Genomic DNA, 16,950 nt, shown 5'->3' on the forward strand with positions numbered 1-16,950 from the left:
TGTTCAGGAAGTTGTCTCCTGTGCCAATGAGTTCAAGGCTCTTCCCCACTTTCTCCTCTGGTTTTATGTTGAGATATTTGAGCCACTTGGACTTAAGTTTTGTGCAGGGTGATAAATATGAACAAATTTGCATTTTTCTACATGTAGACATCCAGTTAAACCAGCACCATTTGTTGAAGATGCTCTTTTTTTCCATTGTAAGGTTTTGGCTCCTTTGTCAAAAATCATGTGTGCATGAGGGTTTATTTCTGGGTCTTCGATTCAATCCCGTTGGTCAAGCAGCCTATTTCTATGCCAGTACCACATAGTTTTTATTACTATTGCTCTGTAGAATAGCTTGAGGTCAGGTATAAGATACCTTTAGAAGTTCTATTATTGTATTGTATATGATTGTTTTAGCTATTCTGTTTTTTTTTTAAATATGATGTTTAGAATTGTTCTTTCAAAGTCTGTGAAAAACTGTGTTGGCATTTTGATGGGGACTGTATTGAATCTGGAGATCTGGTACTTTCTCAGCAAATTGGGAATAGCCATACCTCAAGACCCAGCTCTACCACCCCTGGGCTTACACCTGAAAGATGCTCCACCATACAACAAGGGCATTTGCCTAACCATAGTCGTAGCAGGTTTATTTGTAATAGCAAGAAACTGGAAACAACCTAGATATCCTTCAACCAAAGAATGGATAAAGAAACTGTGGCACATTTACCCAATGGAATACTACTCATCCATTAAAAACAAGGAAATCATGAAATTTATAGGCCAATGGATGGAACTAGAAAAGATCATCCTGAGTGAGGGAGCACAGACTCAAAAAGACACACATGGTATATACTCATTTTTAAGCAGATTTTAGTCATATAGTACAGGATTGATATACCACAATGAACAGACCCCAAGAAGATAGACTTGATGGCGTCTTTGGCTTCTGTGTGTCAACTAGTTATGGGATATTAGTGGATATTAGTTATGGGATAGTTAGTTGATATCTCTGACTGCAATCAGGACTATCTTGCCTGCTTTTTGATCACTTCTCAGGAATAGGGGATAGAGGATTAAGAAGGGAGGGTGGGATTGGAAGGAGAGGAGGGAGGGACTTATGGCCAAGATGTAAATTGAATTAAAAAATAAATCTTTGGCGAGTTAGCACTCTTAACTATTATTTTTGTTCAGCCTTTTAAAAATGTGAGAAGTAGAACAGTGTGTGAAAATCAATCACTTTCAGAAAATGGCAAGTTTTATATAATTAGAAACTAGGTAAGATGTAGGAAGGGATGGGTATTATCTGCTAGTTGTGATGGGCTTTGGGCACCAGGATGAAATTATATAGAAAAATCCTAGTTAAGACTCAGATCTATTGTTTAACTAACTAGGAGACCCTGGAGGAAGTCATGTCAGCTCTCTAGCCCCATTTTCTTCATCTTTCAGATGGCAATAAGCCCCCACTAAAAGATACAATTTCACTTTTTATTTTTCTATTGCTCCATCCATTCTATTTGGCTAGCTCCTCTTCCAGTTTCAGGAGGGCCAGAGGGCTGTTGTGGTTCACACCATTACATAATTGCACACTGATGGCTGAAAGAAAATGTGAGGCTGAACTGTATTTCAGAGTCTACGATGTGATTGACTATAAGGTCGTTTGTTATTTTACATATCATCATTACGGGACATTTGATGTAACTGTCTGGACATTTACCAAGTAGGTGAGTAACTGTCTGAACTAGTGGCCAACACAGAGAAACACCTTTAAATGTTTATTTCCCATTATCACCTGTCTCGTTTCCTTCTTTCTTCACTCTGTCTCTGGTGTCATACTTCCTTATGCTATCAGAACCTAAGCCTTGCCTCAGACTCTGTTTTCCAGAGAGATGGGCTAATGTAACCAGCCACACCATACCCATGAAAATGAATCCTAGTTAATGTGGGGAGGAACTGCTTGCAGAAGAAGCCACACTCTTCCATCTTGGAAGAGAAATGACCAGGCAACCTGCCTATTGACTATATAATCACTGGGCTCTGATTAGTACCTGTCCTGCTTCATTGGGCTGTTAAAAGAGTTAAATCAGATAATGCTTGTGAACATGCTTTAATAACAACAAAATAACCTAGCAGTCATTAGATTTACGACTGTTTGCCAGTTCCAGAACCTTACAATTAACTCACTCACTTGGCAAAAATTATTTAATGAGTACCTGCCTCGTGCCAGTCATGGTGCTGGCAAAGGTAGCACAGCAGCTCTTTCCCTATGGAAGCTTTTCATCTGAGGGAGGGTATAAGCAAGTAAGTTGTGTGTGATGGCAAATGTTTTTTTGTTTGTTTGTTTGTTTTTTAAAGAAAGAAAGAAAGAAAGAAAGAAAAAAAACCTCAGAGGTTCCCCTGAACAAAGGAGTCAAAGCTGGTTCAGATTTGGCAGCCCAGACATAGCTTCTTGGATGACATGCTATATAAACTAGAACCTGAAGGAGGTGACTGGTTGGAGGAAGATGTGTGAGATACAAAGAAAAATATATCCCATGGTGAAGACACGAGATGGCGTGGTGTTATTCATCATTGCCTGGCTGGTAAAATCTGGCTAATGGGGTATAGACTGTAGAAAGTTTGGACTTAATCATTAAGGCAATGAGGACCCCTAAAATGTTTAGGGAAGTTCCTTCAATAATGATAGATTTGGAGAGGGGGACCAGGAAGATCTTATGGAAAATAAGGGCATCCTGACACCACTGTGCCCTTCAGTATTTTCTTTTGATTGTTTCTTTTAGTTTTGAGCTTTTCTTAATATGAATTGTACATAATGTAGTGTTTCATGAATATCACAGACTTCACCCATTTCCCATATAGCAGACCTTGAAAGGAAAGGCTAACATTTTCAAGGAAAGAGTGGAAGAGTTTTTGGTGCATCTTGCCCCACCCAATCATGTGCTATAAGAGGAGCTCACTTTTCTTCTGTCTGCACTGTTTGTTCTGATTAGATGGTGAAGTATTAATGAGTGCCAGGTCAGTAATGTGACTCACCAAGGGAGCCAATTACCCACACAGAGAGCACCACAGACTTCATCTTCATATTTGGCTGATTGCCCGAAGCCAGAAACTACTGGTTACAAAATATACATAGCATTATCAACTGGCTCACTCACTCGTTTATCTTCTGGTTTATTTATTCATTTGTTTATTGTTGTGTTTTTGTCTTTGTCAGCTGAAGCTTTTATAATAAAGCACCACAGGTTTTCTACTTAGTCTTTTCAAAGGGATGTGGGCCATTCTGGCCTGGTAAAGCCATGGAAAAGAACCCCTCTTTAAAACAAAGGCAAAAACTATCTATGATTCTCAAGGATATGAAGGGATCGGAAGCCCAGTGGCCTCAGAATCTTTGGAGCACTTAGTACTGCTCTTTTCCATGAGGAAAAGCCTGTGTTGGCAGCTGAATAGGTCCACGGTTTGGTGGAAGAGAACCCCGGGAAATCCAGTAGCCTCTCTGCATTGCATTAAGTTCTCTCTGTTCCTTGAATTAAAGTGGGCAGGCAGGGGCTTTGGTGGTGTGTTTTCACTTTTGCTTCAGCGAAATGGCCCGATAGAACAGTGAGCCACATCGACGAGTTTATCAAATGGTGCAGCTACATCTTAGTATTCTTTTCAGAACAAGATTTCTCCTGCTTCGTAGTATGGATATGATTGTAATTTTACAGGTTTTCCAGTGTTTTGTTCCTTTTTGCTTAGCAATTTCAATTTAAATTTTAAAAATTTAGCAAATTTTTTGAGACTTTAATGCAAGGATGCTATATTTACATCATTTCTACCTCACAATTAACCTCCTTCAACTCTTTCCATGTTCTCCCAACTGCGTCTCAACCTCTGGCCTCTCCTTTAATTATTATTGCTATGTACACACACACACACACACACACACATTTATATGAATGCCTATATAAATGAATATAAATATGACCCATTAGGTCCATTTAGTGTTACTCATATGCGTATGTATTTAGGAATCCAATCCTTCTTGGCACTGGATAACCCATAAGAGGCTCATCCCCGGGATTAGATGGACTTCCACTCTCTTAATAGTCATTAATTATCTAGGAGGAGGGACTTACAGAGCTCCCTTATCCGTGTTGGGATGTTAACTGTTGTCATTGTGTGAACCTTGTTAAGGCACCGTGTGAGCTGACGAGGGAGAAAAGCTATTAAAAATCCTACTCAACTGTAAAGCCTACAGGCAACAACAATGATAAGCACAGCAAAATAGACTCAAGCGAGCAATGGTGGCACTTGTATCTTAGTATAACTAACAGCCACCGAACTGGATTTGAGGCCAGCTCTTGCTGCCTACTGCTTGTGGCTAGGAAGGTCATAGACCTTGGGGGAAAGCCTATTAGTGTCATGTTCCTATAACAGGATAATTCCCAAGTGTCTTCTAAATGTCTAGCCTTATGCCCACAGATAACTGTAGTTCCTACACTTCATCAAAGACACTTTTTTACAGCACATTGAGATAATCACAGGAACACGCAATGGGTCAAAATACACAAGACAACGGATTGTGGGGTGCCAAAGTCCAATTGATACACCTGTACCACAGCTCCCACACCTAAGGCTTAGGGAGCATGTCAGACTGTAGAGACTGCAAGAGCTTTAGGACCTCGATGGATGTTCTGAGATAGTGTCTTCTATATAGGACAGGAAGCTGCACCCATGAAATATTAACAATTCTCCTTTCAGTTTGTCCTTCTCCTTACAGTAAGCAACCAGGGAGGAGGAAGCTGTCTGTTCAACACTTTGTTTTGAAAGCTGTTTGGCTTAATATCTAATTCCATTATTTGCTGGAAACACTTGAAACAGTTCACCCAAGTTCTCTTTTTGCATTGTGTTACAAGGCTCACCTTTTTTCCTTTTTTTCCTTTTATCAGTAACATGGTCTCACTTTAGTCTGAGACCATATAAAATTGTTTTTACAATCCATAATGCTAGCATATGTCATAAAACTCCCCCAATTTCTACTACTGCTTCTCAAGTCACGTATATTTTACCAGGTATTTGTGACAACAATGCTCAACTTTTGCATTCCCAAATGTGTCTTAGTTAACTCAGGCTGCTATGTCAGAGCATCACAGACTTCATGATTAGACAAGTAACAATCATTCCTCACATGCACAGAGACTCAAAGGTCTAAAATCGAGGGACGAACTGATTTTCTTCCTGGTGGGGTTCCCTTCCTAATTATAGACAGCTAACCTCCTATGGTGCCCTTAATGTGTCCTTCTCTCAGAGGAGGAAGAACAGACAGACTCCTCTTTGCCTCTCTTCTTAAAAGGTACTAATGCTATTAAGCCCCAACACCCTGAGTGTTGTCTAACCCCAAAGGCCTGCTCCGTGTCACATAGGGAAAGAGGTTCAGAATGCAGATTTTGAAAGGCAGACAAACATTCAGTCCATATCAGTTACTTTTGTTCTCTCGCTCCCACCCCCTCATTCCTTTCAATTATTAAAAAAAATTAACTTGTGTATATTGAATATCTCCTATGCATAAGCGTTGTTGGTTAGAAGATGAATTAATACAAACTTTGCTTTTGAGTCCTAGTGAAAGGAAGAGAGAGAGAGAGAGAGAGAGAGAGAGAGAGAGAGAGACAGAAAGGGAACAAGATGGAGGGAGGCAGAGATAGAAAGAGAAAGAGAGGATGGGTGGAGCATGTGAGGTGTGAATTGGAGAGTAATTCAGGGAGTATGATGCGAGGACAGAGCAAATAGAAACACATTTTCTAAAAAAAAGATGTAATTGGGTTGTTGAAGGTGGAACTGCCTTGATACTGCAGAGAAAGGAAATCATTTAGGGAGTGTGTGAGTGTGTGGGGGAGGCGTGGAGGCATGAGTGAAATCAACAGGGGAGGCTAGAAGGGATGGATGAGGTGATTGCCAGACCTCTTCTATGCTGTTGAGTGTTAAATTTACCTTGAAGGTATCAAGGGCTCTGAAAATTTTAAACAACATGGTCCTACTGACAGCTTTGAATTTTACACAGTGTGGGTTTAGAATGTGAAGTGCACACAGGCAATATTTGACTCAAGGGATTATAAATTATAAAATTTATTCTGTTTTTGTTTTTCCTTTTAGTGTTGGGGGTGGATAGCAGTGCTAGCCCTTACAGACACCGTCCATACAAGATACCACTTAGGGTGGAAGAGGATAGCAAAACTCTCAATGTCTGGATAAAGTAAACTTTAATATACAGTGTTCTATAGTAGAGGATAGACATACTACAATGCTCAGACCCCAAAACGATGAGTCTGATGGGCATCTTAGGCTTCATCTGGGCCCTCTAGTTAGGGAAGTGGGGGATATTTCTGACACAGACTATGTTGCCTGACTTTTGATCACTTCCCCCTGATAGGACTACCCTCCCAGGCCACGGGGGGGGGGGGGGAGGGGAGGGATACAAACTTAGTCCTCATGTGAATAGATGAGCTGGGGTGTCACGGTAGGGGGACTTCCCTATTTTAAGGAATAGGGGAGAGGAGGTGCAGAAGGGAGGGTGGGACTTGGATGAGAGGAGGAAGAGGCCTATGAACAAGATGTAAATTGAATTAATAAAAAATGAAAAAAAATACATAGTATTCAAGGGAAGATGTTCATCTTATGTGGGAGACAGAGATTGACAACTAAGGGCTTACATAAATTTGATAATGAGATATTATTCATTTTAACTGCCTGTTTATCTACTATTTATTTTTCTTCTCCTAGCTGCCAACATCAAGGCTACCACCAGTTTTAAAACACAGCTGCAAACTGGGTTTGAGGAAGGGCCCCAGCTCCTTATGGTACAGAAAGTGAGGCTTGTCATAATTGATGGTGACAAATACTATAAGGGTAGGAGTATTTGTGATCAAATATTTAAAAAAAAAAAAATTCTCTCTGACCTTGAGCCAAAACCAAAGAATGAATGAGAAAATCATTGGTTTTGTGGAATTTTCCTGAAGATTTTCCACTTTGGATTTGTAGGGTTGATTTAGCAACACTCATATTCCTCATTTTCTATGTGAAAATATCTGCATTTACTGCTATATGGCTACGCACAATTCTAATGAATGACATTTTCTCTCATCTTGTTCAGACAAAGACGTGCAGTTTGCTCATTCCTCCCTCCCAGACTGGAGGAAGGACATTTCATTTGCATGTCACTTTCCTTTGCCAAAAGTCAGTAACCTCTGGTATTTTTAGCTCCTTTTGAAAGTCCATTAGTAGCACGCCTTTTCCTGGAGACCTTCCTTGCTTTATTCAGTCACGTCGCATCATGTTGGTTTGCACTGAGTCCTATCAGCCTGTTGCTGCCACTGTTTTTCCTTTCATTCATTTTCTTATGCATAAACTCTTCCTAAATGCTCCTTACAAAAAAATTATTGGCATGTATTTGCTGCTCAGAGTTAGGGTTTTCTTTCAACTCTGTCATGTACTTTAAGCACATGCCCCTAGAACTCCCCCTCTTATCTCCCTCCCTCCAAGACTTCCCCCCTTCTTCCTAAATTGTCTTCAGCCTTTTCCAAGCTTAAAAAAAACTCAACTCTTTGTTCTTATTTCTGTCCTTTCTAAATATTAGAGTTGTCCCTAGCGTGTGTGTTAATAGCAAACAGTCACCTCCATGCTTCATAGACTTGGGATCTCATTTTGGTGCAGTGGAAAGAGCACACACCCATTCTCTGGGATTCAGAACAAGAGCAATGCATGGGCTTAGCTCTGGAAGGTGCAGCAGCTTGATGCACACCCCATAGTGAATGCTGCGTTCAAAAGACCTGGCATTCTGGTCCACAGAGTGTGACTGCCCTGTCAGGTTATATAAAATAGCTTCCAGTTCAGAATGTCTTAATAGTTTATTTATTAAACACTTAAACCTCACCAGATAAAAGAATGGGTAGTTTTAATTCTATTTGATCCATCACTTAAATTTTGGGGCCCACTCTGTTATGAGATCACCAAAGGAAACAGCAATGCCAGCATCCTCAGGACTCCATTTTCTGTTTTTTCTGCAAAGAGGATGTATCTATTATGCCTACATGCAACACATATTCAGGCAAAAATAGCCAAGCCCTGTTTTTATATAAAAAAAAATACAACTGCACTTTGTCAGAGATAATATATTTTAGCTTCAAGTTTTAGCTGAGGATATTTAATATGTAAGACAGGAATAGCCACAGACGATTAAGCATTCAAATAATGAGAGAAGGTTTCCCCGATAGTACAGAACTATTTATTTCTCATAGACTCATGCAACGTTTACAACCAAATGAAACTACTCTCTTTCGGAGCGGGAATAAGCATTGGTAAGTTAAACAGGCAGTCACATGACCAATTAGTCTGCATTGCAAATATTTGTGCAGTGGCAGGAGACAGGAGTAGAAATAGAAAAATGGAGGAAGTGGAAGACACTTGCTGCCTTCATAACTGATGATGGAGTTCCCTTGGGGGTCAGAAGAGTCTAGTCTTAGCAACCCAAGAAGTTATCTAATGCTGACTTTATTACTTCATTCCATGCACATAAAAATATTCATAATACCCACATACAGAAGTTATGAAGAAAACACATTCTGAAGATACAGTAATTCTTAAAAAACCCTGAGGCCAGCGAGAAGCCTAAGACTGTGAAGGGACTTGTTACTAACCTGGATGATCCAGGTTCTATGCCTGGGACCCACACTGCAGAAGGAGACAACTGACTCTTCCAAGCTGTCCTTTGACCTCCAAACATGCATCTTGGCCTATGTGCATCTCTCCTCACTTCCCGCACCTCCCACATATGCATAAATATAAAGAGAAAATAAATCTAAGAATAAAATAATTTAAAAATTATATTCTTTATACAATATTTATTGCCCGAATTCTATTCTCCTTTTGTGAAACAGAATTTGCAACATGAAAGATTTAGAAAATTTAAGTGCTAGTGTTAATGAGCTTTGACAAACATAAACCATCACGATCAAAAATATAGAACGTTTCATCTCTCTGAAAAAAATCTCTCAGGCCAAGTCTAGTCAAAACAAAGTGATGGTGTTTTTATCTCCACATCCTAGTTTTGAGCATTTTTTGAACATCATAAAAATGAAAGTTTATAATAGGCACTATTTTCTTTCTTTAACTATGGTTTCATAGTTTTTCAAATTAATATACATTTTACTTTAAGTGTATTGATAAGGAGACTTTCATTAAAATACACATTACATTGTATTTTTTTCTTGTCTTGCTCTTGGACAGTCAAACATTTCCCTAAGTTTTTGTGATAAGTAAAGCTATTCTAAGCACTCTCAAGGTGTGTGTGTGTGTGTGTGTGTGTGTGTGTGTGTGTGTGTATTTTTATTGCATGAGGTAGGTGTGTGGTTGTGTTTGAAAGGTGCTGTCAAATAATGCCTCTCAAAGTTAGTAATTATTGTACTCTCCGGTGGCATTGATGAATGTGAAGTTGAATGGCATCATGTTCTCAGCAATACTTGGTAGTTTCTGTCTTTCTACTTTTAGCTCTTTCAATTGGTGTGATAGGGGAATTATATCTAGACATACTTTAAATGATAAATAATTATTTTGAAAGAATATTTGTATGTGCTTATTTAATATATATGTTTTATACTGTGTACTTATATTTTTGGTGACATGACTGTTCAAGACTATCATTCACTTTGTTATTGGGTCATTTGTCATTTTATTGTTAGTTTATAGAAGTTATTTATATATTCTACATACAAATTCTTACTCATATATATGTACTATAAATTTTCCATCAGATTGTGACACATTTTCATTTTCTTAACCTTCTTAATATACAACCCTGAATAAGTTCTACTGATTTATTATATATTCTCAAAGGGATCTTTGGCAGTTCCAAGTTTGTGGTGACATTCTCCTATATTTACTTCTAGGGATTTCTTAGCACACATATTAGCATATATTAACACAAACACATATATAATCATGCTTTATTTTAAGGGAGGAATGATTTATTTTGGATCATAGTTTTAGGGGATACAGTTAATCATCATGAGAAAGCACAGCAGCAGGTGACTTCATGGCAGCAAAGGCATGTGACTGGGACTCCTCACTATTTCATGCCTTGACAGAACAGGAAACACAAAGACTGAAGCCGGAAGATGAATTGGCCTTATAGCTCTTAAAGCCCAACCCTAGTGACCAAGTTCCTTACCTCTCAAGTGTGCCACAACCTTACAAAACAGTGCAACCAGCTGAAGAACAACTATCCAAGTATTAACTTGATGGGCATTTTTCACGTTCCAACTATGATGTTCTACCCCTGACCCCACTGGGTGAGGGCCATTTTATAATGTGAAACATAGTCATCTCCACTTTCAAGGTTCTCATAATCTTATTTCTACAACTGTTCAAAAGTGCGAAGTCTAAAGTCTTTTGAGATTTACGGCAATCTTTTACTATAAGCATCTGAACAATGCAAACAAACAAACAAATCCCCAAAGAAATCTAAGTTACAGATGCTGGAGACAGCCTAGTAGTTAGGCAGGTGAATCGCTTTCATAGAGGACCTGAGTTTGGTTTTAAGAACCAACTGTAACTGCAGCTCCGCAGGATCTGACATCTTTTTCTAGACTCCGTGGGCACCTGCGTTCACACGTTTATACCCGTACCCCAGCACAGATGCATAACTTAAAAATAATAAAATTAAATTGTTGGGACAGGAGACATGGCTCTTCCTGAGGACCAGAGTTCAGTTTCCATCTCAGGCAGTTGATAACTGCCTGTAACTTCAAGTCCAGAGGGTGTGACACCTGTGTAGCTTCTACATTTTCTCACACACACACACACACACACACACACACACACACACACACAAATAACAAAACACATCTTCAAAAAATGAGTTGCATACTTCCAGTATACGCTCTAACAGAGTGAACATCCCATTCAGAAAGGGAAGAAGGATCCTGTAGATCATCACCAATCCCTGTCCTCTAGGTTTGTCACCAGGAGCTCACGATGTCATTGTCTGTGATCCAACTGGTTTGTGCAGTTCTCCATCATCATCACTTGCTTAGGCTACCTCCACTTGATGCCTGCATCTTATCTCAACAGATTTCCACGCTACTGGCACCCAACGTCCCAGAATCTCTATTGTAGCTTAGGCATCACCTTCAAATTTTCAGTTAATGGCCTCTCAGGTCTCCTTTTCAGGGAACCCAACACTGACACACACACACACTCTGGCCTCAGTGGCCTGTCTCTTTTGGTCTGATAGTTGAGTGTGTTTATACAGATAAATTTAAAATTGTTTTTGTTGCTGTTATTGAATTTTTCCCTTATTCATTATAGATGTGCTTTTTTCTCATAGTTTGTTCTGCAAAGTCTGATTTAGCTAATATAAATCTGTATATTCCTATTTGCTAGGATCCAATTGCCTTCAGTATCATATCTATTCTTTTACCTTATATGGTTTGTATCTTTACTTATAGGTAATAGTATTATTGTTGGCCTTCTAAAATGCTCATTTAGTTACCGTGTTCTTTTAGATGATGAATTTAGTTTATTTACATTCCAAGTCATTATTTAGAAGTAAGACTTACTCCTGTTATTTTAAAGTTTGTTCTTCAGTTGTTCCAAATATTCTTTGTTAATATTTAACAAAGAGATTAAAATTTAATCTTTTATTCATTTTGTATTTTACTAATGTTTCATTACTTTGTATCTTATTTTAGTATTTTGTATTTTCTTCAGGAACTTAGGAGTTCACACTCTTAGGCTGGTTTCATCTTTCTTTTGTTTCTGAATATAGAATTCCTTTAAACATCTTTTGTAAGCCTTTTTTGGTGGTCTTGTTTTGCCTATTTTAGAAGAACGCCATTTCTCCTTTATGTCTATAGGATAGTCTTGATGGGTCAAGTATTAGTTGACATTTATTTTTTTATCAAGACTTGAAATATTTTGTTCCATTTTTCTATGCAAGAGGATTCTAGTTGAGAAATCTGCTGTTTGTCTAATGTAAATACTCTTAAATATAGTTTGTTGCTTACCTCTTTCAGATTTTAGAATTTCCTCCTTTTTTTTTATTTTGTGAGATTTTATTATGAAATAATACAAGTTATATGTAAAGGGCCCACACCAGATGATTACCATCTCAGGACTTTTTTTTCCCTTACTAGTCTTTTTATTTTTTATTATTTTTATTTTTATTAATTACACTTTATCCACTTTGTATCCCTCCATAAACCCCTCCCTTCCTAATCCCACCTTCCTTCCCCCTTCTCCTTGCATGCCCTCCCCAAGTCCACTGATAGGGGAGGTTCTCCTCTCCTTCCTTCTGATCTTAGTCTATCAGATCACATCAGGAGTGGCTGCATTGTCATCTTCTGTGGCCTGGTAAGGCTGTTCCCTCCTCAGGGGGATGTGATCAAAGAGCAGGCCAGTCAGTTCATGTCAGAGGCAGTCCTTCTTTCCATTACTATGGGACCCACTTGGACACTGAGCTGCCATGGGCTACATTTGTGCAGGGGTTCTAGGTTATCTCCATGCCTGGAACTTGGTTGGAGTATGAGTCTCTGGAAAGACCCCTGTGTTCAAATTTTTTGGTTCTGTTGCTCTCCTTGTGGAGATCCTGTCCTCTCCAGATCTTACTATTTCCCACTTCTTACATAAGACTCCATGTACTCTGCCCAACAGTTGGCCATAAGTCTCAGCATCTGCTTTGATAGTCTGCAGGGCAGAGCCTTTCAGAGGCCCTCCGTGGTGGGTTTCTAGCTTGTTTCCTGTTTCCTCCTTCTTCTAATGTCCATCCTCTTTGCCTTTTGGGATGGGGATTGAGTGTTTTAGTCAGGGTTGTCTCTCTTGATTAGTTGCTTTCAGATTTTAGTAGGTTTATCCTATATTACATGTCTATATGAGTGAGTATATACCATGTGTGTCTTTCCAAAAATTTTTTCTTTGTTATTATTATTTATTACAATTTATTCACTTTGTATCCTGGCTGTAGTCCCACTCTCTCTCCCTCTTCTCCCCCCATACCCCTCCACTAACCTACTGATAAGAGAGGTCCTCTTCCCTTACTGTCTGATCCTAGCCTATCAGGTCTTATCAGGACTGTCTGGATCCTTTCTCTGTGGCATCATAAGGCCACATTACCAAGGGGAGGTCATCAAAGAACAGGCAACCGAGTTCATGCCAGTCACTGCCCCTGTTCCCCTTATTAGGGAACCCACATGGAGACTGAGCTGCCCATGGACTACATCTGAGCAGGGGGTCTAGGTCCTCTCCATGCATGGTCCTTGGTTGATTCATCAGTTTCTGCAGGAACCCCTCGGCCCAGATTTTTGGCTCTGTTGGTCCCCTTGTGGAGCTCCTGTCCCCTCCAAGTCTGTGTCTCCCTTTTTCCATAAGATTCCCTGCACTCCTCCCAAAGTTTGGCTATGAGTCTCAGCATCTGCTTTGATACCTAATGGGTAGAGTCTTTCAGAGGTGCTCTGTGAAATGATTCAGCTATACTACTCCTGGGCATATATCTGAAAGATGCTCAACCATACAATAAGGACATTCTCTCAGTTATGTTCATAGCAGCTTAATTTATAATAGCCAGAATCTGGAAACAACCCAGATGTCCCTCAGTTGAGGAATGGATACAGAAATTGTGGTACATTTACACAATGGAATACTACTCAGCAATTAAAAACAAGGAAATCATGACATTTTCAGGTTAATGTATAGAACTAGAAAATAATCCTGAGTGAGGTAGCCCAGAAGCAGAAAGACACACATGGTATATACTCACTTATGAGTGGCTATTAGCCATAGAATATAGGATAAACACACTAAAATGTATAGTCTGAAAGAAGCTAAACAATAAGGAGGATCCTAGGGAAGAGGCTTAATTCTCATTCAGAAAGGCAAATAAGATAGACACTGGAAGTAGGAGAAGACAGGGAACAGGACAGGAGGCTTCCCCTTGTCTTGAACATTTGAAATTTTGATTAGGTTATGATGGAGCTCCCTTCTGGTCATGGCTATTTGGGATTCTATCAGTCTCCTATACAGGCATATCCTTATGTTTTTTTTTTGTTTTTTTTTTAAGAATTGGGAGCTTTTTGTTATTATTTCACTGAATATATTTTTTTATGCTACTATACTTTTCTCCTTATCACTGAATATTCAAAAAGTGCAGATATTTGTTGAGGTCCTTCAATGCTTTCACCTTCTCTAAAATCTTCCTCCCCCCTTTGTTTGACTCGGGTATTTTAAAAACTGGTCTTCAGTTTAAAATATTCCTTCAGCTTTGATCTAGTCTTTGTTGAAGTTTGACATTGTATTTTTATTTAATGTATTGTTCTCTTCATATAGGATTTCAACAGAGTTGTTTTTCCAAATGTCTGTCCTTTGCTCCAGTTCTCATTCAGACCCTGAACAGTCATCTTAATTTCAATTAACTGTTTAGTTGTGTTCTTAAACTGCACTGAGCTTATTATAACAATTCTTTACATTATCAAGCATTGCATTTATATATCTATTTATTTGAGATCTGTTCGTAAAGACTTATTATTGGATGCCTTAGGGGGTTACAGTGTAATAACTCTTCAACAATTGCAATGCATGATGTTTGTGGTATATAAGCTGTACTGCAATAAAGCAACTAAAAATACCTTTGAGGTAAACATAATGAAAGTGTTGAGGACTTCCATACTGTATTCTGTATAACATTCCTGAGGGAAATTAGAGGATATCACTGGACACTAATAAACACATATGATACAATACAGAATGAAAGGCACAAATTCAGTGATCACATCAATAGTTATTAAAAGCATTTGATAAAATTTAACAACCTTTCAGGCTGAAAGAAAAAGAAAACTTCCAACAAACTAGAAAGAGGAGGAATATTACGCTTTCTGTATCAAACAATATCTTTGTTACTATTAACTGTTATTGTTAAGTGTTAACTATTACACAGTAAATAGTTAACTGACACTTCACTTAGTAAACTTAACTTACTTAACTTACTTAGTAAGTGTAAGGAATCTTATACTTGTTACAGTTGTTAACTTAGACACTATAACCAAGGCAACTCTTATTTAAAAAGCATTTATTTGGGATTTGCTTATAGTTTCAGTCATCATGGCAGCACACAAGTAGGCATTGGCACTGAAGGAATATCTTTGATCTGTAGGCATCAGGGAGGGACAGAGGAAGTGATGGAGGGAGGGAGGAAGGGAGGGAAAAGGGAGAGAGACAGAGAGACAGAAAGAGAGAGAGAGAGACATACCCACATACTCTTGGCTTGGCCTAAAGGAGCCTTTTCCCTCCAAACATGAGGTTATCAGTAAAGAATGTCCTTAGACACAAAGCCTATGCAGGTTGGAATTCCAGACTCCAAAACTGGACCTAAACAAATGTCTTTATTTTAAAGAAAAGAAGTATTGAGTATTTCATTATAGTAATTAAAAGCCAACCAATACAAAATATGTAATCATTTGACAAAGTCCAACACCCTTTCATGTTTAAAGTCTTGGAGAGATCAGGGATCCAAGGCACATATCTAAACATAGTAAAGGCGATATACAGCAAGCCTATAGCCAACATCAAACTCAATGGAGAGAAATTTAAATCAATCCCACTGAAATCAGGGACAAGACAAGGCTGCCCACTCTCTCCTATCTTTTCAACATAGTACTTGAAGTTCTAGCGAAAGCAATAAGACAATTAAAGGAGATCAAGGGGATACGAATCAGAAAGGAAGAAGTCAAAGTATCACTATTCACAGATGATATGATAGTATACATGAGCGACCCCAAAAATTCAGCCAGAGAACTTCTTCAGCTGATAAACACCTTCAGCAAAGTGGCAGGATACAAAATCACTTCAAAAAAATCAGAAGCCCTCCTGTATACCAAAGACAAAAGGGCCAAGAAAGAAATCAGGGAAACAACACCCTTCACAATAGCCACTAATAGCATAAAATACCTTGGGGTGACTAACCAAGCAGGAAAAAGACCTGTTTGAAAAAAACTTTAAGTCTCTGAAGAAAGAAATTGAAGAAGATATCAGAAGATGGAAAGATCTCCCGTGCTCATGGATTAGTAGGATTAACATTGTGAAAATGGCCATCCTGCCAAAAGCAATCTACAGATTCAATGCAATTCCCATGAAAATACCAACTCAGTTCTTTACAGACCTTGAAAGAAAGATTCTCAGCTTCATATGGAGAAACAAAAACCCAGAATCTCCAAAACGATTCTGTACAACAACAGATCATCTGGAGGTATCTCCATCCCCAATCTCAAGTTGTACTACAGAGCAATAATAATAAAGACTGCATGGTATTGGCATAGGAACAGAATGGAGGAATCAATGGAACAGAATAGAAGACCCATAAATAAACCCACACACCTATGAATATTTGATTTTTGACAAAGCAGCCAAAACCATTCAATGGAAAAAAGACAGCATCTTCAACAAAGGTGCTGGTCCAACTGGATGTCTACATTCAGAAAATAGATCCGTATTCATCACCTTGCACAAAACTAAAGTCAAAGTGTATCAAAGACCTCAACATAAAACCAGATAATCTAAATCGGTTAGAAGAAAAAGTAGGGAAGAGTCTAGAACTCATTGGCACAGGAGACAACTTCCTGAACAGAACACCAACAGCACAGACTCTAAGAGAAACAATCAATAAATGGGATCTCATGAAACTGAGAAGCTTCTGTAAAGCAAAAGACACTGTCGTTAGAACAGAACAACAGCCTGAAGACTGGGAAAGGATCTTCAGCAACCCTGTATCTGACAGAGGGCTGATATCCAGCATATGTAAAGAACTAAAGAAGTTAAAAAGCAATAAATCAAGTAATTCAATTAAAAAATGGGATACGGAGCTAAACAGAGAATTCTCGACAGAGGAATATCAAATGGCAGAGAAACACTTAAAGAGATGCTCAACATCCTTAGCCATCAGGGAAATGTAAACCA

The sequence above is a fragment of the Meriones unguiculatus genome, chromosome 11, assembly GCF_030254825.1.
Source record: "Meriones unguiculatus strain TT.TT164.6M chromosome 11, Bangor_MerUng_6.1, whole genome shotgun sequence".
NCBI classification, from domain to species: Eukaryota; Metazoa; Chordata; class Mammalia; order Rodentia; family Muridae; genus Meriones; species Meriones unguiculatus.